General features: G+C 35.8%; 1 protein-coding gene across 15 annotated transcripts in view; it reads right to left on the reverse strand.

Annotated features, from left to right (window-relative positions):
* Nucleotides 1–16,710, reverse strand: part of Fam172a (family with sequence similarity 172 member A) — a 456,628-nt gene extending 439,918 nt beyond the window's left edge. For 5 of the 15 annotated variants that reach the window (XM_048811402.1, XM_048811412.1, XM_048811403.1 and 2 more), the window contains exon 1: nt 16,535–16,709. The gene's annotated coding sequence lies outside the window, so the exon portion shown is untranslated. Of the gene's footprint in view, nt 1–16,534 lie in introns of all 15 variants that reach the window. The other 10 variants (XM_048811405.1, XM_048811404.1, XM_048811417.1 and 7 more) reach the window with 3 other exon arrangements.
* Nucleotides 16,711–21,390: the final 4,680 nt, after the last annotated feature.

Consider the following 21,390-nt stretch of genomic DNA (forward strand, 5'->3'; position numbering starts at 1 on the left):
AATGACTAAAACACTATTTACACATTTTAGTAAACAATACTAAGTGAAATTCTTTCAAGTGAGAACAATGAACTAACTTAATTATTTAAACAATGAAACAATACTATTAGTATATACAATAGATTTTAGACAATATTTATAGTCAAAATCTTGTTCAAAATAGTAAGTGAAAGGTCTCACAAATTAGTTTTTCTTTCTTCATTTCTAACTGTTACAGTTACTTAAAAACTTCTATGGAGCTTTCGGGAAAAATAATTCTAATAATAATCTTTATGTTTTCCTGGTCATGGCAAGCAGCAAAAAAAAATTTATGCAGGTAAATACTTTAATGAATTATTTTTTTGATGTCATAAGTAATAGATACAAGATAAGAATACAGAATATTTAATTGGTTCATGAGTAAAAGCATAGATGTACAGCTATTACAGAAGGGAAGAGATCTTGTTGAAATGTTTTCGTTGATATGAACAACAAACTGTGTCATTTTCTTGCCCACAACTGTGCTAAATTTAGCCCTGAGCTGATATATGACTGTCTTTCTTGAAGCGAAACTTGTTTTTGGCAGATGACAATTTCTTTCCAATTTCCAATTTGTGAAATAAAAATTTTTGAATCCTTAAAAAAAAAAAAAAAAAGGAAGCAAAACATACTATGAACAATAGCCAGAGAGAAACACAGTGTTTAGAGAACATTTATACTCAGGCCATCATTCAGAAGGAAGCAATATACAATAAAAACAATAGACATGAGGAAACATAATATCACCTCATTATTAGCTGGGTCAGTGCATAAGAAAATAGCTCAGCACTTTGAAGAAAACTAGGTTGAAAAGTGGCTTTGGCCTGAGGCATAGGCAGAGCTTTCTATTTTTCCCAAGTTTAAATCTAATTTTAGGACCAGTAAACTGTAGGGAGGCATAAATAGAGTTGCAAAGAAAATGTAAAGAGAAGGCCCACAGGTGGATATACGATCTTTTAACATCTAATACCCAGTCATATGGCCCAATGAAAGTAAAAGATTCTGATCAAATGAGGAACTTCTCAATGAAAAGAAAAACAGAAAAGAGAAAACATTCTCTTTTCAGATACTGAAATTTTCCCCTTCAGGTCAATATGTAAACAATCCGAACAGTTTTACTTATATAGACCTTAAATATGTTGTAGACATTGGCAAATTAGCTTATAAATGGGAATGGGAAGAGCCCCAAGATTCTACACTAAGCAATATAGAAGCAGTTGAGTGAGGCAAATTCTGACATTTTCAACTATGGTTTTTCATTCCAGTCACTTGATTCTCAAATGCCAGATAAACAGAATACAGTAGAAAACTCATGGACTAAACAGTAATGAAGCCTCTCCTGAAAATTCAAATGAAAAGTCAGTTCCCAGAAAACAGAACTAAGAAAAACAACGAGTTAGAATTTAAAACCCCCTGATTCTTCTTCATAGCAATCTGACTTCTTAAGCAACATATGCAGGACGGACAGGTTACCAACATATTCAGAGTTCATTATGAAATAAATTAACGAACAAGGCCAAACAAATAGTAGATGCATTTATTCTATCCACATCTTAATTCTCCATTGCGTTTTAACTATTTATAGCCAATTATAAATAATACCTAAGCAGTTACTTACCAAATCATACCTTGTATCTAAGTCACTACACGAATTAAGAGAATTAAATGTGGATAAGGTATGTAAAATGTAGTATTTTAGTGGCTTTGTTTAGTAATTTATGAACACTACCTTTCACCAGTGAACTGAGGAATTAAATGTAAATGGAGTACATAAACTATAGTATTTGATTGGCTTTGCACATAAATTTATTATAAAATAAATTTTAGACACATTTGTAAACTGCCTATACTGTACATGATGCTTAGGACAGTCAGACTGAAAAGAAAAAAAGAAAATTAGCCCTATTTATATTTGATCTGTCTGTTTACATTTTTTAAAAATCCCAGAGAAATTACCATACAACAATTAATGTTAATAAATTAATTTAATAATATTGTAGTGTAAATAAAAAGGTAGATATACAAAAATCAACTTTATGTATATGTATATACTGGAAAATATGGGGAAAATCCATTTACATACTCAAATAAAACCATAAACTATTTAGAAGTAAATTTAACAATCACATACAAGACTGCTACACTATAAACTACTCCATTGTGAGAAACTGAAAATGTCCTAAATAAATATAAAGAAATGCCCTACCATTCATGCATTGAAAAATTCATTGTTTTTCAGATAGATTCTCCCCAAATTGATCAAAAGATTCAACCAAACTTTCAATCAAAATCATAGCAAGCTATTGTACATACAGTGGCAACCTAATTCTAAAATTAATATACAAATATAGAAAACTCAGAATAACCAAAGATAATTTCATAACAACAAAGCATAAGATGTACCAAACTGCAAGACTTAACATAAAGCTACAATAATCAAAAGTCTGGTATCAATAAAAAGATAAATATCAATGAAATAGAACAGAATCTAAAAATAGACCAACACATATAAAATCAATTATTTTTCCCCAAAAATGAGGCTGTTCAACAAGAGGAAATTATTTTCAATAAAAAGGACTGATTCAAATGAATATATCTAGAAAAAGTAAGAGTCAATCCTTATCTCATGCCATACAAAAATTATCTCAAAATGGAACACATATCTGAAAAAATAACACCCAGAACTATAGAATATTCAGAAGAAAACTTGGGATAAAATCTTTGTGACCTTAGAGTAGAAAAATATTTCTCAGTTGGAACAATGATTTTAAAAAAAACCTCACAAATCATGAAAGAAAAAAGCTTGATAAGTTTTACCTTATTAAAAAAATTTTTAAATACTCTTCAAAAAATAGCATTAAGAAAACAAATAATAAATCACAGATTAGGATCAAGTATTTGAAATACATGCATCAGAATATAAAGACTAGTATCCAGATTATATAGGAACTGCTACAATTTACTACAACTAAATAAGAGAACACAATTTCAAAATAGACAAAATTTTGAACACCTACTTCTCCAAAAGAAAAAAAAAGACATACCAATAACCAAAAAGAAATTTCATCACCTATGTTCATATATGAATTCACCAACAGTATAACTCCACATCATGTTAAACCACAAGAATAGGATCCTAATTAGCATAAGTTAACTCCATGTATGTACCATAGGTCCAAATACATTCTACTGTCACGTATACCATAAAAGGACATTTAAAAAAGAAATTTCATCAGAAAACATTTGTGAGAGAAATATTAAAATTTTTGATTTTGATGATACTGGATATTTGCCAAAACAGATCAGATGACACAGTTTGTATACTACAATTTATTGTACTTCAATTACACCTTAATAAAGTTACAAAAGATAAAAGTAAGGAAACTTTTTAAACAGAAAGAAATGGTAGTTGGCATAATTAATTCCCTTTACCTAAAATCTTTATAGCAGTACCCATCCCATGGAAAATGACAAATCATGTGCAGAAAAATTAGAAATATTTTTATTTCTAAGAGGAATTATTTATTTCATTTCAGCCAAACCTGGTAATTTATTATAAGAAATATTAGAAGATACATGCAAATACAAAAATAAGCTAAATATCATATGCATTTGGTTATAAGTATAATTGTAACTTATTATTAAGGAATTATAAGACCGTTAACTAGAAAAAATAAATCTAAAATTTGAACCTTCAATCATACTTTCCAAATACAATACATTAGATTTCTAATGCTCCTACTCCAGTCAATTAAACAACATTTACTGTTTTTGAAGACTACAGAAAAGAAACTTCAGCTGAGCTGCAGCAAATGTCCAATAACTTCTATATATTTAGAGGAAGATGACTTGAGAACAGATGCAAATGTGGTATTTCAGAATACTTAAAAAAGCCATAACATTAATGACCTTAATTGAATCAGTAGAATCAGCTACAGTTTGCTACCATTCACTTATTCATTCACTTAATAAAATGTATTGTTCCAAACATATCAGATTGTTTGACAGAGTGATACAAAAAGGTAGTGAAGCATATGCTTAAAACAGCTAACTCTTGAAGCCTGAATGTCTGTGCTTAAATTTTAACTTTATCATCTATTTAATACATTGACTAGGACAAGTTATTTCTTTGTAACTGTGAAGTAAAAGGTCAACTCAGAAGGCTTAGAGTATTCAAACCCTCTACATTCCAAAGAAAGAACTGGCTAGTTTCTGGGTGTTAACTAATAAACCCTTGGAGTATCACACATGATAATTTTGTCTTTATATAACCAAAGCCTTGGACCATGTTATATATTTTAAAATGTGATTTACAGTAAACACCTATTTTTTGTTTATTTGAGATCCTATGACACACTATATCAATTTGACGTCTGAAGTGGCTGAAGATTGAAAATTTAAGGACAGTTTTGTGGACATTACATGCCCATGTGACCAACCCCATATAGAACTGAAGGCTAAGGGGAACTTCCCTGGTTGGTAACAATTTGCACTTATTGTCATAGTTCCTAGAAAAAATCAGCAATGACTCCATTGAGAGAACAATTGAAATCTCTTTCAATGTCCCCTCTAAATTCCACCCTTTTATACATCTTCTATTTTCTGATTACTAATCTGTATCTTTCATTACAATAAGCCATAACTATGAATATAACAGCTTTTTGGAATTCTGTGAGTCCTTCCAGAAAAAAATCATCCAATATGAGGGAATCTTGAGGACCCTCAATACAGTAACTTTGTTTCCACATATGAAAAATGCATTTAATATTAGTATTTACTTAAAATACTGTGGTAGAGCAAAATGGGAATTTCAGCAGTTTAAGAGCTGACAGGTTGTGGTTTTTCATGCTGAAACACAGTAGCTTTTCTTACTGACATTTAACCATAGAGGCTTAGGAAGGCTAACAGGTACCAGCAAAATATAACCACAGTAACAAAAGCAGGAAACAAAGCAATAGGAACAGAATAATCCTCCTTTAGGCTAGTGCATTAAAAGTCCCTCAGCTATATGAGTTAAGAGTTCCTAGGTTGTTGACAAGATTGTACCCATATAAGGAATGTAGAATGCACCCTCCAATAGAATTGCACCAACTCCCTTGCCCTGATGTACCCAAAATTTGCTTATGTATAAAAATAAAAGCTATGTTGCACTAAAGGTTCAGACACTGGGAATTATCCCTCAAGATCATGGTGCCACTAATAAAGTGTTGCTTCTAGATCTTGGTGTCCTGACCTTCATTTCCCACTACATTTCAGCTGTGAGAATCAGATGAGTTATGTATACAAAGGGCTTAGAAAAGTATCCAGAATATTATGTTTGCTCCTTCTCATGCTTCTAAAAACTAAGTAATCTTAAGCACTAACCAGCTTGATTTAATGAAAAGGCATTGAATAATTAAATTGCAATAGCTAAAAAATATACCTAATTTATAAAAGGAACAGAAAGTATAACTGCCTTCTTTCCTGTCCTCAAAACTGTCTTCATTCAGGCCCTATAATTTATTATCTCTTAATGTACTGCTGGACCATCCGCAGAACAGTATAATCCTTAAGAGATTCCCTAAGAAAAGTACAACTACTTCCATCACTTCCTGATCCAACTTTAAATTTCTTCAACATGATTCCACTCTTGGATCCATTCTCACACATGTAACCCAGATTTCCATAGCTATAAACTGGCAAAAGTCTTCCAATTCCTTTGATGTATGATATACCTCCTTGTGGTTTATACTGTTTACGTCATTCACTGGAGCCTATTTAGATTCAAGTATGATTATAGGTCTAGAAGCAATGCAAGGTGGCTGGAATTTGACAAGAGGATGATATGGTATTCTTTATAAGGCAACTACCTCAGGTGAGATTATTACAGGTTTTATAGAGAAGACTAACAACCTCAGATGAAGAAAAAGTGCTATTTTAATGACAAAGGAAGATAAACATAATTTAAAGATTCAGCAAACCTATATTTAATGTGTCTATATATACCTATCACAATGGTCAAGGTCCGAGTCCTTCTTGCATAGTGGGGAATTTAAATTGAACTGTAATTCAGTCGTAAACAAGAGTTGCTTTCCAGAAATTACAGTAATGCAACTACAAGAGATAAGGGTTTCCTTTAAGCTGCAATAAATACAAACTTTGGTATCAAGAAGTGGTATGCTGCCATACCAAAAACCTAAAATATGAGAGTAGCTTCAGAACCAGGCATGATGCTCTCAAAACAGTGTTATAAAAAGATACTCTGAAGAACCTGTTAATAGAAGCCACATACTCTTTAATAATGCTATCAGTGAAGACTTGGAAGAAAGTGAAGTAAACATAATTGCAAAGTGCAGAAAAGGGAGACCCTTGTTATTTAGTGGCAGAAATTTAGCAACATAATCCCATGCAGTTATATAAAAATAAGAAAATTTACCTAAAGAAATTATTGATCTAGCTAAAGATATTTCAGATCAGAGATCTGTATACCTGTTTTCTTTTGATGCTAATAATAAAATGTGGGAAATGAGAAATAAACTAATAAAAAGACTGTTAAACAAAATGGAGGCAAAACTTGTTCTGCAAAAGACAATCAAGTGAATGAGAAGACAAGCTTCCAATTCTGACAAGGATTTGGGGGGAAAGGTACACTTATACATTGTTGATGAGACACTTTGAGAAGCACTAGGGACAGTCCTCAAAAGATTAAGAATGGATCCAAGGAGTGGGATAACTGTGTCATACGGTATGGGACCATGGCATTTCTCCAAAAGAACTAAAATCAACATACTTCAGTGACATAGACATAATGATGTTTACGATAGAACAATTCACAATAGCCTAGGTATCCATCAATGGAAAAATGGATAAAGAAATGTGGTATATACACACAGGGGAGTTTTACTCAGCCATAATGAAGAATGAAATTATATTGTTTGCTGGTAAATGGATGGAAGTGAAGAGTATCACATTAAGTGAAACAAGTCAGACTCAGAAAGTCAAGGGTCAAATATTTCCTCTCATATGTGGAAGGTAGAGAACGGAAAAAAAAAGTGTGGGGGGGGGCAGGGTATCTCACAAAAGTAGAAGATCAATAGAGTAGAGGAAGGGGACTGGGGGAGGGAAGATGGGAGAAAAAGGAAAGGTACTAGGGAATGAGATAAACTGAATTATGTTATTTGCATGTACAAATACGGCATAATGAATCCCAATACTATGTATAAGCATAATACATTAATTTTAAAAATCCTAACTCATTATTTACTGATAGGAATGCAAAATGGTTCAACCACTTTGGAAAACAGTTCATCAGTTTCTCACAAAATTAAACACATTCTTACTGTATGATCAAGAAATCATGCTCATTGGTATTTATCCAAAGGAGTAGAAAACATGTACACACAAAAATCTACACATAATGCTTATACTGGCCTTATTCATGATACCAAAACATAAACTAACCAAAATGTCTTTCAAGTGAGTGAATAAATTACAGTCTGTCCAGACAATAAATTATTATTCAGTGCTACAAAAAATAAGAAAGCTCTATTGCTATGGTTCAAATGTTCCCTCTAAAACTTGTGTTGAAATTTAATTGCCACTGTAACAGTATTAAAAGGTGGGCCACTGATGGAGTGATTAGGTCATGAGGCCTTTGTCTTCATTAATGGATCATCATAGCAAGTCACTTAAAAGAAGAGTGGGTTTGTCATAAGTTCAGCACCCTCTTTTCCTATCTATCTCACACATGCTCATCTGCCCTTCTCCCATGTTATGAAGTAGCAAGAAGACCCTTACCAGATGCAGACCTACAATCTCGGACTTCCCTGTCTCTAGAAGTTTGAGCCAAATAAAATTTTAATGTTTCCCATTTACTTAGTCTGTGGTCTTGTATTATAACTGTGGAAAATGGACTCAGACCACTATCAAGCAATGAAATGACATAGAAGAATCTTATGCATGTATTATCAAACAAAAGAAGCCAACCTGGAAAATCTACAAATTGTAATGATTACAACTACATTATATTCTAGAAAAGGCAAAATTATGAAGACAGTAACAAGATAGGTGGCCACTATAGACAGACTAAGGAGAGGGATTGACAGACAAAAGAGTGAAACTATTCTGTATATACTATGATGGTTTATACATTGGTCAAAACTCTTAGAATGTACATTACCAAGAGTCTTTACCAGTGTGAACTACAGACTTTGAGTGCTTTGTCAATATAGGTTTACTGATTTTAACAAATTTATTACTCTGGTCCAGGAGGCTGATAGTGGGGAGGTTATATTTGTGTTGGGCAGAAGGATACTGACAGTGTGGGAGGTCATACATTCCTAGGTCCTGGAATATATAACTTTCTTGTATTTTCCACTCAGGTTTGCTGTGAACCTAGAAGTGCTTAAAAATTAAAAATTTTGAATCTTGATCTTTTCCCATGCAAGAAGTACATGGTTCCATACTCTTGCAATATGGGATAGCAGCCATGAGCTGCAGTTTTCAGTTAGCCACGCCATCACAAGGAAAAACAACCATGACTCTGCAATGTACAGAGATGCTAAGCTATGATTTTGGTAAATTAGGTGTATTAAATTAGGTGTATCAAATACATTTTCTAATTAACAATATTTTTAACTCACAAAGGGTTTATTTTGCCATAGCTCCATCAAAAGTCAAGGAGCATCTTTATTTGCCTATTTGGATTTCAGAATTGCTGTGAAACAGACACCTTTGTGCCTCCTATTTTTCTTCATTAGAAACAAAACTGCTTATAGCAGAATTCTGTTTTCTTAGGTTCTTTATTTATCTATTTGGCGTCTGTTCACAGGAACAATTATATTATCAATATTAACCATATTTTCTTTTCTGTACTCTTGATGTTCTGACATTTAAGGGTCTTATGGACCCTGAAAGAAGCTGCCCCTCCAAGGGTTAATTCATAATAACAATAACAAAATGATATAATGACAACAACATGCAAACACCTCCTTAGCTAACTCACACTCACCAAACCAATATTTTTCCTGCCTTAAATCATCCCAGGACCAAAAACTAGGCAACTAGAAATCAATCCTACAACCCAAAGCCCACCAGAAGTATTTAAACCAGACAATCATAAGCTGTTTACTCTGCCCTTCCTTTAAAAAGAAACCCAATAAAGGCTGTGGTCCTGAGCACTTTACTTTATCCTGCTTCTGCTTCCTGACCAAAACCTGGCATTCCTCCTTTGACCCTGCATGAGAAGCCATGTCTCTCATCTCTAGAGAACTGTGAGTGTCACAGTCTGGCTGGGCACAAATGCCGCAGTCTGGCTGGGCACACAATCACGAGCCACCACACAGCTTGTAGATTCAAACAGCAACTCTTTATTCCCAAACTCACACCAGCCGTCTACAATCACGTTCTGGGGAAATCCACGTTCTCTGCCCAAATCCACCTCCACTGGGCTTCTGTCTCCCAAAATATACTGTCTAAATCCCATGAGAACTCAAGGGGAACTCAGGCAGCAGGATAGGCCCTATTCCCAGCAGGAATAATCTTAAACCTTAAACCTGGAACCTAAACCGGGAACGCCCTAATCCGCCTTGGTCCTTGAGCAAGGTCACCTACATTCAATGTCACTGCAACATGGGGTACGCTGGCAAGGAAATTGTCATACCTACTTGGCTAATGGCTCCCAGCATGTGAGCACTATTTCAGTGGGTTGTTACCCAGTCACCTTAACAAATTAAGACACAGGCACAAAATAGGCAGTTATCTAAACTTGTCCCACCATTGTACGTCGGGTGCTTGGAAAACAGGGAGGCAAGTGGAAAAGAACTGTAATCAAAGAGCTGTACTTAAGGAACTGCTTCCAAGGAACCTTAGTCACACCTGGATGATGAGACTCTAGACTTTGAAATAATATAGTAATAGGATAAGGCAAATGAGGGTATTGGAAAGCATTGGGCATATTCTGCATATGAGAGGTCATGAATCACTGGGGAATGGAGGGTAGACTGTGGTAGTCTCCAAAATGTCTCCCAATGAGCCCTACCTCCTGGTAGTCATACCCTCATGTAGTTTCCTCCCACATCATACCTGAGTTGGTCTGTGTAACCAATAGCAAACAGAAAAGTGATAAGATGATTCTCCAGAGATATATGTTATAAAAGGTCATAACATTAATATTGGTGCTTTCTCCTTTCTGTCTCTCAGATCACTTTTTCTGGAAAGTCACGTTGTGAGCAGCCCTATTAAGAGGTCCATATGGTAAGTAACTGAAGCTTCCCACTAACAGCCACATAATTATGCTTGGAAATGGATCCTATAAACCCAAATCACAAATGACTGCACCCCTAGATGAAACCTTAACTATAACTTTATCAGCGATCCTGAACCAAAACTACCCAGCTAAGCAGATCCTAGATTTCTGACCCTAAGAAACTATGTGAGATAATAAATGCTTCTTCTGCTTTTAAGCTGCTAAATTTGGAGGTAATTTATTACACAGCAATATACAACACATATTTAAATCCCCAGTGAACCAGTGAATGTCACTTAGGCTACCAGCTTCATTAGTTTTCATCATCACTGAATTGCCTAGTGACTTCCCACTTCAGCAATAATTGATTTTCCATGTAAGGAAGGAGTTTCCTCTGGATTCACTAAAATAAGAGTTAACAGTCTTTGGATTTAAAAATAATGAAAAATTAGCTCACATAGTTCAATATTTTCAGTAAAAATGATTGGCCTGGCTGAAAGTCTTTCTTCATTTTGAGTAAGAAAACAAAAATAAGATGAGAAACCTTACATTTTTAATTAAACCAGTTTAAAACACAAACACATATGCTTGTTTTGATAAAAATAATTATACATGTTTCTTGTTGAGCAAAAATATTCAGAATAAATAGGGTTGTTTTAAATAGTTTGTTTTCAGTGATAAAACTGAAATGTCTGGTTTCTTAGCAGTCTTTGTAGTATTCCTAATGCAGATAAAATTTTCACCATCACTATCACATAGTTTCAAAATAATGAATCATTACCTATAAACAATAATACTCTAATAACAACCACCTGTCAAATACATTATCATAAACTGACATTATATATCGGCTACCCAGAAAAAAGTAGGCAAAGACTCTGTAAGAACAGGGCACAGATCAAAAATTCTTTGATGCTGGAGGAAAGATGTCCAAATGACCTCCATTTAAATCAATTTTGTTTGGTCCTAGAACCAAACCTAGAGACAATCTGCTTAAAGTTCAGGCCAGAGTCCAACCCACAGGAGAGAACAATGCCTTGACGGCAGCTAAAAGGAATATATTGGAAAACAAAGAGGAAAAGACTCAAATTTAAATTTATAGAATAAACTACTACTTCAAAAGGGCATCTGCACTGAATGCCATACTCCAAGCACTGAGGTATATAGAAGGAATTTAAAAAAGAAAGAAAGAAAGAAAGGATGCAATAAAGTCACAAAGGGGCAAAGACAATTCATGCTAAGGTTTGTATAATGCAGGAATCAAAAATTTGAATGCCAGGCTGTGGTTGTGGTCAGTGGACAAGCTCTTGCCTAGCATGTGTGAGGCACTGAGTTCAACTCTCAGCATGCAAAAATAAATAAATAAACAAAATAAATGCATTATGTTCATTTATAACAAAAAAAAATTTTTTTAAATTTGAATGCCTACAGGTATCAGAAAATTAATAGTAAAATGTCTGCAATGAGACCCTATAATCAGAAGCTTATCTAGTATGAATAGTGGAAACTACAACATACTATAAAATAAGGCACATCCAACTACTGCCGTGTAGAGTAAAGGCCTCGTATGACTAAAACTTCATGTTTTTTCAGGAGAAACCAAAAACAGGAATTTTTACTTGAATTTGTTGGAAACTAATTTTTTAAAAAATTTAAGATTATATAGGCTTACTTAACCTGGAGCATCTCCAATTTGCAAAGTCTATGCTATGCAGTATTATGGAATATAATTGTCTAGTACTCTCCTATATAGCTCAACAACATCTAGGGAAAAACTATATACATGAATAATAAAAAGAAGACTACAATTATTCAACAGATTAATAATTCCTTGAAAGTAGAATAAGGTCAAAAGTATTTTCCAAAACCAAGCTTACATATCTACTTCTACTTTTTCAACAAATGGCTTATACTGGCACAAGTAATAAACACCTCTTCAAATGACATGGTTTAAAAAAACAAACTTTTAAATACAGTAATATTATTTACCTTGGCTCCTGGGCCTTTGAGAGATATAGATAGATAGATTAGATAGATAGATAGATAGATAGATAGATAGATAGATAGATAGATATAGATACACACACACACCATGTGTATATACAAACATACATGCACACATATATCTCATAATACACCTCATGATATAATCTGCCTATATTGTATCAACATTTGGACACCATGGTCCCGATATATCATTATAGGCTAAATATTCTTTATCCAAAATGCTTAGGACTCAAAGTATTTTAGATTTTGGAGTTTTGGGGATTTGGGGACATTCTGGTATACTTTACAGAAGAAGCACCCCTAATCCCAATTCAAAATTTTAAATTATTCAAAATTTGAAACTATCTGTTATGTAAGTCCTCAAAAAGTTCTAGGTTTCACACTCTAAGATACCATCTCACTCCAGTAAGAATGGCAGCCATTATGAAGTCAAACAATAACAAGTGCTCGCGAGGATGTGGGGAAAAGGGTACACTTGTACATTGCTGGTGGGACTGCAAATTGGTTCAGCCAATTTGGAAAACAGTATGGAGATTCCTTGGAAAGCTGGGAATGGAACCACCATTTGACCCAGCTATTCCCCTTCTCGAACTATACCCAGAAGACCTAAAAAGAGCATACAACAGAGACACAGCTACATCAATGTTCATAGCAGCACAATTCACAATAGCTACACTGTGGAACCAACCCAGATTCCCTTCAAAGATGAATGGATAAAAAAAAAAATGAGGCATTTATAAACAATGGGATATTACTCAGCACTAAAAAAATAACAAAATCATGGCATTTGCAGGGAAATGGATGGCATTAGAGCAGATTATGCTAAGTGAAGCTAGCCAATCCCTAAAAAACAAATGCAGAATGTCTTCTTTGATATAAGGGGGGCGACTCAAAACAGAGCAGGGAGGAAGAGCATGAGAAGAAGATTACCATTAAATAGGGACGAGAGGTGCATGGGAATGGGAGAGAGAAGGGGAATTGCAAGGAAGATGGTAGGAGACCCTCATTGTTATGCAAAATTACATATAAGATGGTGTGAGGGGGAAGAAAAAAGAGAGAGAGAGAAATGTGTCACAGTAGATTGGGTAGAAAGAGGTGATGGGAGGGGAGGGGAGGAGAGGGAGGGATAGGAAGGGTAGCAGAATACAATAGACACTAGTACGGCCCTATGTATAAACGTGGCTGTATAACCAATGTGATCCTGCAATCTGTACACGTGGAAAAATAAGATTACGTACCCCATTTGAACCAAATGTATGATATGTCAAGATCATTGTAATGTTCTGAGCAACTAATAAAAAAATTTTAAAAAAATAAAAAATTTTTTAAAAAGTTCTGGGTTTCAGAAAACAATACTATTATATAACAAATACTATTATAACAAATACTGAAATAATCAACTTATAAAGAAAAAGGTTTATTTTGGCTCACAGTTTTAGAGGTTTCAGTCCATGATTGGTTGGCTCCATTGTTTTTAAATATGGCAGGGCAGGACACCATGTGGGGAGCACATGGCAGAACAAAACCTCTCAACTCAGAACAGGGAGCAAACAAAGAGAGGAATAAGGGGCTGCAGTCTTCCTATACCTTCAAGATCACCACTTCAATGACCTAAAGTCTCCCGATGGTACCCAACAGATTCCACCACTTCCCAATAATGCCTCCCTGGGGACCACCTTTAAAACATGAACCTTTGGAAAATATTTAAGATCCAAACTGTAGCAAATTACCATTATAACCTAGCAATATTACTTTTGAGTAGACAACCAACAGGAATGAAGCAGAGACTTGAAAGCAGAGACTTGAACTTGTTTGCGCTCACAGCAGCATTATTTACAATAGCCTAAAGGTGGAAGCAACCCAAATATCCACAGCTGAATGAATACAGGGAAAAAAGTGGTATGTGCACACAATGATTATTATATTCACCCTTTAAAATGACATTCCAACACATGTTATATCTTGTATGAAACTTGGAAGACATTATTCTAAGTGAAATAAGCCAGTTATAAAAGGACAAATACTGTATAACTGCACTTACGTGAGTTATGTAAAGTAGTCAAATTCATAGACCCAGAAAGTATACTGGTAGTTTCCAAGGCTAAGGGTAGTCAAGAATGAGGAGTTAGTGTTTCATGGGTACAGAGTTCCAGTTGAGGAAGATTTTTAAATTCTGTAAATGAATAGTAGTGATGGTTGCAAATAACAATGTAAATGTATATAATGTTACTAAAAGTACACTTAAAATGATTAAAATGCTGGGTGCAGTGGTTCATGCCAATAATCCCAGCAGCTCAGGAAGTTGAAGCAAGAGGGTCACAAGTTCAAAGCCAGCCTCAGCAATTTAGCAAGGCACTTAGCAACTCAATGAGACTCTATCTCTAAATAAAATACAAAAAAAGGTTGGGGATGTGGCCCAGCGGTTAGGACCAAAGGGTTCAATCCCAGGTACCAAAAAGAAAAAAGGATTAAAATGGTAAAATTTATGTTATGTGTATTTTACTATGATTAAAAAAAAAAAGATAACTGAAAAGTAAAGCTGACAAGGGGCAGGAGTACCTGCTACTTAGTATCAATGACTACTGTGCAAACCCAATCTGACAAAAACAAAGACAAAACACCATTTACTCGACTGAGTAAATGGTGTTTAATATTGTTTATAACTCAATAGGTAGCATGAAAACATCTCTATATGCCTACCTCGAGTCTCCTCATAGAGCTTTGCTGGCGAAAGCTAAGAAAGCTACACTGTCAATAAATAAAATCTCTCACATACACACAAAAAATCAATGATAAATATTCCTTCCCAAGATGTTTAAACCCTGATGCCTATATCCTTGCTATTTCAATTTATACCAAAATTCATGTTTTAGACCTTGGTGGTGGCCTAAAACACTCATCCTCTGCATACCTGCAGAGCTCACTCTCTCACTTCATTCAGATCTCTTCTCAAATGCCCCTTTATAAGAGAGACTGAACTTGAGCATCCTATTTAAAATAGCATCCTCCATCATTCCCACTCCCCCTTACTTGCTCTATTTTTTGTTTCATAGCTCTTCTACTTGTTAAGAATGTAAGCTCCAGGAGCACAAGGACTTTCTTTGTTGTTCACTACTGTCTTCTCAGCACCTGGACCACTACCTGGCAGACTGAAGGTAGCCAGTAAATATTTGACAAGTGAATGAATAGATGGATGTTCACAACTTCATACATCACATGTCCTTCTTGGCCTAATGACTATTCCACCATCCACAAGTGTTGTAACAGCACACAGCTTCAATGCCATCAGAGTATCCTTAGTCCTTCACTGCTTGAAGGGAAGGAACACATCATTTAAAAGTCAGAAAGAATCTGATACCAGCACACTGACATTGAGACCTTAGTTAAGCACATCAAAAAGTACTCTCTAGCTCAGTTTCTAAATAGGCAAAATGAATATGGAATATCTGTTCCTTCACAAGGAGGGAAAAAGAATAAGGATAAACAATATACCTCTGACACTGCTTTAAGGCAAAAACAAACCATATACTGTGTAACAAACATCACATTACACCCATTTTGATAAACACTGTCAGGCACTTGCAGATGAAAACCACAGAATATCTCTTCTAAAACTATTCTGAGGACTTGGGAGGAAAAGAAGAAATGTAATAACACAGCTTATCCTTAAATACAATCAAAATATAAGTAGTCAGTTACTTGGGCCAAAATATAGACACCCTGAAACACCAGAAGAGTATGTTAATACCTGGATGAGGTAATTTCTCTCCCTGGATGAGGGAGAGAAAAGACTGCTTCCAAAATACACATAACTTTATTTCACAGTCAAAAGTATTCCACTAAGAATTCATATTGCATCCCAGTGAGACATCCCACTTTAATCTCTCCCAAATCAATGACTACCTGGTAAAGCATTGGCAGTTGACAACATTTATTGCTAAAAACAAAATCTTCAACCAGAGAACTGCAATACCTGTCCTGCCAAGTAAGGGTGGAGGGCCCATTATTCTACAGTCCCACAACCTCATAAGCTCAGCTCTAAAGCAAGTCATCTAGGGAACACACTCCTCCAGCATGGAGAGTGGAAATGGCAGGTGGAAGTGGCCCATTAGCGGGGTTCTGGGCTCACATAAGAAATGTCCCCTGTTAATGAAGCGTGATATCTGACAGCCTCAGACCTCAGGGCCAGCTATCCCCGCCCGACACAGATCCAGGCCAACCCCCTCTTCGGATTCAACCCGGGCCTGCCCCGGGAGCTCAGATCCCCCAGGACGACGTTCCTACCTGAGCTCTGCCCCCAGCTACAGGGCTGAGGGGGGAGGCGGGAGGAGGCGTGGCCTTCCAGCTCGCTAGTCGAACTCCCTCGTGCGGTTGTTGTGACTTTCCCTCTCGGGATCCGCGCCCCGACCAAGTTCGAGTTGCACTTCCGGGGTCCACAGGAGCCTGAAACGTCATTGCGCACGCGACGGCGGCAAGGCGACAACCCGGAAATGGGCTGGGCGTGGTCGCCGGGTCGGTTCCTGTGGCGCTTGGTGGGATGGGAGGGAGACAGGCCCGTGAGAATTTAAGTGTTAGTCCTTCCTTTTGAAGACTACGTAGGTAAACCTGGAAGACCGGACCTTCCTAAAGCTTAGTTCTACAAGCGGATTTTTAAAAACTTTTCTGGGTGTTTCCTTATTCCTTATTCCCCATTCCCCCATTCATGGTTTATCAGGGTTTACACTGCTCATTCAACTCTAGAAAAGACAGGAGCTAGAATTTGGGAAGATTACATTTACCTCTCGAGGCGCGTGCAATAGGAAGTTAATACTAGCATTCTAATGACAAAGTTTTCTTCTTACCATACTTGACACACGTGGGCATCTAAGGATTTTGATGTTATGTTTTTCCAGAAACAGATTTGAAAGTTCACTGTCTTAAGGGTAAATCCAGGATAATCAATTGGGGGAGGGGAGGTAACTGATTAGATTTTACAAGTTACTGTCAGTACATTTACTTATTCCACCATTGTTAATTTAATAAGGCTAAACAAACCAGGTGCTGGGGACACAGATGAGGGCAGCTAAGGGGAAGGAAGGACTGGTCGCTGAAAAGCGAGTCACCATTTATAATATTCAGAGAATTGTCCTTTAAAATATTCTCAACCATAAATAGTGCCTGTCATGAAATACTCAATAAATATTGATTGATTGAATGGCCACGGTGTTATGTATTAAACAAATTTAGTAGCTTATGTAACAAAAGGATTGGGAGTTGGAAGGACGGGGTGTTAATGGGAGAAGGAATGCAGTGTAGAGAGGGTTCTTGGAAATTTAAAAAAAAAAAAAAAACGCATTGTAGTTAGCCAGAAATTAATGCCTTGATAGAGGCAGAGTATTGCAAAACTGTCTGGGCTTAATTTCTGTGCAGACCTCAGACGGTTTGCAGGGCAGCACTTTCCATGCAAGAGGAAGACAAGAGCAAGACTGAAAATCTTCATAACCCCTGCTGAGTAATTTAAATTTTGCACTGCAATCAAGGAAACAATGATTTTAAAACAGATGTGAAAAGCAACATTTTTTTTTTATTTTGGTAGATTATGGCAAGAGTGATCGAGTTTATTGAAAAGATAAGGCACCAAAACATCAGGCAAAATACCTGACCAGTACTCTTCCTGTCAAGTCACAGAGATAAGGAAATCGGAGAAACAGTCAGAGCCTATAGGATCCTAATAAGGACTACCTCTAATGTAGCATCCTAGAAAAGAGAAAAATGACAAATGGAGGAACTAGTGAAATCAGGATTAAAAAGCATAAATTTTAATAATATATCAGTCTTGATATGAAACTTGGAAATACACCAAAAGACGGTTGACATCTCTCAATGTTACAAAGGATAAAAGCCCAAAGATTAGAAGAATGTACTTTGCTCAGTAGTAAACTCTTTACTATTGAACACAACACGCATGGGTGTTTGAGCTAGACCCACACAGGAATGATTGAGACTTCAGATTATTCCAATCCATATATCTTTCAGCTGAGGTCCCAAATTTTACAAAGCAGAGACAGGAAAACCCTTTGTGACCATTTCTGTATTCCTATCCCACAGGAACAACTAAAGATAGTGAAAATGATTACAATTCTACAAGTAAATATTGAAGTAAATGTTCAAATAAATTTTACAGTGATTTATTAACTCAGCAAAAGAAAATAATACACTATTTAACAGCAACCCTTTACTTTCACCTCCCATCCTGTATAAAATGTCAAAATCAAGAATGAGATTATACGTGCTTAGAGAAACTGTTATAATAATGATGATAAGAAATATGTAGTTAAAATTCTTTCTTTTTACACATTTATAGTACAAATTTCCCCCTTTCCAATAAATACCATCTAAATTTTGCTAGCTTTTTACTTATGATTTTAATTCATACATCTCTAGGGAAGCCAGAAACTCCAGTTTTTCTCCCCACCCCTATTCTTTTGCACCAAGATCTGACAGAGAGAAAGAAAAGGAGAGGAGATTTTTTACCTCCTGGCTAACAGCTGGTCCATCTTTGATCACTGCTATGATCAAAGAAATCTCCCAGCACCATGTTTGGAGTTTCTTCCTCCTATTCCAGGCCACCTCCCATCTATTTTCTTGTCAATCTACCTGTACCCTTCAAGTCAGATGTTCTCAGTGACATGCAGCAGACACCTACAAAAGTACTATCAAATTACATATTATTCACTTAAATTAAAAAATAAAACCCACCTGCCACAACTAGGACTCAGCTCCAGCATTTGACTGCTTTGACAAATTCATTAAGAAAGCATACTTGGTTAGATTCTAAAGGCAAGGATCTGTCTACACTAACAAACTGTATTGGAGTGTCAGGCCAAATGATATCACATGTCCTAAATCCTCTGAATTCTGATTTAAATTTGGTGGATCAGTTAACATTCCTACCCTTGCTCAAGTCCAAGTAGGTATGTGTAAAGCGTGGCATAGAAATGACAAGACATTCTGCTTTCCAGGTTTAATTTATATTCAAAGCTCAAAAAGCAGGATCACAGAATCATACCATTTCAAATGTTTCCAGTGTTGGAGATCAAGTCCATGGTATCACAAACACTAGGAAAGCAGTCTGTCACTGAACCACACTCCCAGCTTGCTTTTGACATTTCTAGGGACATCCCAAGTTCAGATACTCTTCCTGAGCTGTGTCTAGTCTACACATGTGCTCATCGAAAGCACTTTTCATTTATGCTACAATATTTTTTATATTCAGCATTTCTTTTTGATTCTTGGAGTTTGTATCCTTCTTTTTACATTACCCTTATTTTCTTGAATGTTGTCCACTTTTCCTTCACCTTTGAAAGTTAAGATTGGAATTGGCAATTTCTATTTATCCAGATTAATTAGGCACTGCTAAACCCCCAGTCAATCAAGCTCTGTTAAAATAGTTTTTTAAGGGCATACTTTGTCATGAAAACCATTTAGCAACCTTTAACTTCTGCTTTAATCTATGTATTTTGAAATTTTATACAAGGAAAAATAAAATACTAATGTTCAAAAAGAGCACTTCAATAGAGTTTGAAACAAACAGCCTAAAAATAAAAATAGTCTCTAATTTATGAGGGATGGGAACCAGTTGTAGATGTATACATTTACCTAGAGTTAGGCAAACTACAAGGTTAGAGGGCACAGTCACAAGGCTTGCCTCATTTCTGACACCAGCTGCAAGTTGCCAGGGTTGAGGGGTATTCCTCAAACCCTCAGATTTGAAATTCTCTAGAAGGCCTCACAGAACTCACTGAAAATTGTTATACTCATGGTTAGTTAATTACAAGGAAAAGATACAAATTTACATCCACTAGGAGAAGAAGTACATTAGATAGAGTCCTGGAGGGCACCAAATACAATGCTTCTGTTTGTTATACTCTCCCACTGGAGTCAGGACATGTTACATTGTCAGCATCAATGCATGGCAAGATGCATCAGAGGACTGCCAGCCAGCAATGCTCACCAGAGCTTCAACATGCAGAATTTTTATTGGAGCTCCATTATGTAGGCAGGATTGATTGATTGCTTGATTACCCCTGTGGTTGATCTCAGTCTCCAGGTCAAATGATACCACATGTCCCAAAGCCTCCATCCTAAGTCACAGGGGTAGTCTTTTAAGCACAAGGAGCCCTATGCTAAGACTATTACAGTTAGATGGCCTCCACCCTAAACAAAGACACTCCTATCAGATGTGATATAGATTTTTTCCCAGAATCTGAGGGTAAAATTCATATCAGTCTTTGGGAAAGGCCACACTCTTCACTATACAATATTTGGCATGAATCCTGCATAAATTTTATTTGGATGGGAGGGAATAGGTAAGGGAAAAGAGAAATTGTTATTAGTTCTCTGGCAGATTAAATTATCAAGAATAGGTGATTTGTTTGAATGAGTGAAGACAGTGGTTTTCTTCCATATAACTTCATAGAGCCTTTTCATTTTCTACTCAGTGTCTCTCCTTTAAATTTTCTTTTTTTAAATGATTCTTCCATGGAAAGAGAGGAATGAATGGCATGAGCTTTCTTGTGAGCTCTGAAAAGACAAAACAACAAAGGGAATATGTGAAGGATAGGCTCTCTGACCCAGCTCTTTCTCCGATCTCCTGAATAATAATATAGATTACAAACAGCTGTGGAGAGCTGTCTTTGCATGCCTAACAGAGGTTTGGTTCTAAACCAGCCCTCATGAAAAAAAATCCCTGATAGTAAAAATAACTATAAAAATCCCTAAGTGGCCTACAAAAGTCATAGTTTGATTCCTTTTTAATCTTGCATTGCACATAAAATTCCACAGCAAAATCTGTTGACTCTTTCTCAAAAAAGGTATCCTAAATTTAACCTCTAGAGGTTAAGAGGTTAAATTTAGGATACCTTTTTTGAGAAAGAGTCAACAGATTTTGCTATCCCTCTAATCCACACTGGATACAATAGCCGTCTCTTAATTGCTTTACATTTTTCTATTTTTGCCTCTGTAAAGTCTAGTCTCCTGTTGACAGATGTAAAAATCTAAAAACTCAAATCAGAACTTGTCATTTTCCTGTTAAAAACCTTAATAGCTTCCTCACTCAAATAGAATAAATTCAAAAATAATTTTCACAAGTCTATAAGGTT

This window comes from Marmota marmota, unplaced genomic scaffold (assembly GCF_001458135.2).
Source record: "Marmota marmota marmota unplaced genomic scaffold, marMar, whole genome shotgun sequence".
Lineage (NCBI taxonomy): Eukaryota > Metazoa > Chordata > Mammalia > Rodentia > Sciuridae > Marmota > Marmota marmota.